This window comes from Tigriopus californicus, chromosome 12 (genome assembly GCF_007210705.1).
Source record: "Tigriopus californicus strain San Diego chromosome 12, Tcal_SD_v2.1, whole genome shotgun sequence".
NCBI classification, from domain to species: domain Eukaryota; kingdom Metazoa; phylum Arthropoda; class Copepoda; order Harpacticoida; family Harpacticidae; genus Tigriopus; species Tigriopus californicus.
Genome location: NC_081451.1, coordinates 4,700,973 through 4,702,635, shown reverse-complemented (window position 1 = coordinate 4,702,635; position 1,663 = coordinate 4,700,973).

The window sequence follows — 1,663 nt, the reverse complement described above, 5'->3', positions numbered from 1 at the left end:
CTCAGCAAAGAGAATGTTTTGCCACGCCTACAAGATATATGTTTAGTTCTCGGGGGCCTCTAAGTTGNTTTTGCCACGCCTACAAGATATATGTTTAGTTCTCGGGGGCCTCTAAGTTGAGTAACTTTATAGCTCAAAGGAACTCAGCTAGGGTTCCCATCTCTAACAAGAGAGGGTACAGAAGTAAAATAAAAAACGCTTAATCGAGTGTGAAAATATGACCCTGCCTTTCTAGGACTAGAGCACATGATTGCTAGAAAGACTCGTTCTTGATCTTTGACTGTTCGTATCTACCTTATTTTGCTCAAGTTGAGAACCTAGCGGAGGTCCTTCAAGCTGAATAGCTGAGTTGCATGAGATTGACTCCTTTAACACGTGAGCTCCTAAGTAGACATTTTCGTCCTATTGGGATATCACCCTCAAATTTTGAAAGATCACTTGTATTTTTGAGACTTAGTAGTTCGTTGTCAAGGGATTAAAATACAGTTTCCGAATTCATTCATACGTTGAAGGAATAGTTCATGTAGCTTTGCAATTCAATACATTGTCACAGTTTTACTCATTAACATGCATAAAAATACTTTGAAGCCTAAAAAAGCTGTTTTTTGACTTTATTTTCCAATTTTAGAACGTTCTATTTTTACAAAAGATTTTTTGAAACCTTAGAAAGGTTTTTGATCTAACATTGCGCATTGCATCTTGCTTTTTTTAGTACCTCTACTGTTTTAAAAAGTACCTTAGCTACCTCCCAAAATTTGTGCTGAAATCATCAGACCGCTGCTACTTATAAGGATCCTGCTGAGCGCTCTCTTGAATTTCTCGCCTGTTCTTTGACAATTGGCAGCCAATCAGATTACGAGAACTCACTCTGGAACGTCTATGCATTTAGGATCCCTATTCCAGATATACAAAAAGAAAATCATCCTTTTTCCATGAGTTTACTACAATTAAGGTCAGGTCAAAGTGGTAGTGACAAACCAATTATTACTCGAGAATCTCCGTTCAAGGTCGCCAGTCACTGCTAGTTACAAGATAATTTTGAATTGTCGTGAAACTGACAATGGTCTCCAAATATATCGATGTGAAGACATGGACGATATCATTTAAACGGGCCTATTTTTCCAACACATAAACGCTCGAACTTTTCAAGTTAGTTCAAAAGTAAACAAAAGCAATTTCAGAGATTTTGGCGTAATAGCAGTTGACTAACTTTCAAGCTAATGCATTGAGCCGAACAATCAATAACACTGGAAAAGTGAGGGGAAAACAAACAGCTGACGTCATCCTATGGAGCAAAACTATAGACAACATGCCATGCTACCCGGCATTGTGTATATGTTTAAATTGTCATCTATTTAAATTTGGTGACTTGTTGAAGGGAATAGTAATCAGATATTGAGCCAAAATATCGGTTCGAAGAAAGAACGACACCAAAAATGGGCATTTTCTTTGCTTTTGAAACACAACCTCGCTCAATTATTGAAAATTCAATTGGATCACGGTGCGAGTTGGCTGTGATGTTTGTCTAAGTTCTCCCTCTAACAAATGAAATGCCCAAATTGCGGGTGCTGCATGAAATATTTCCTTCAATGCATTTTTCTTCACATGGCTAATAGTTTGATAGTGGATTATTCATGTTTTGAGAGAACTACATATGAATATG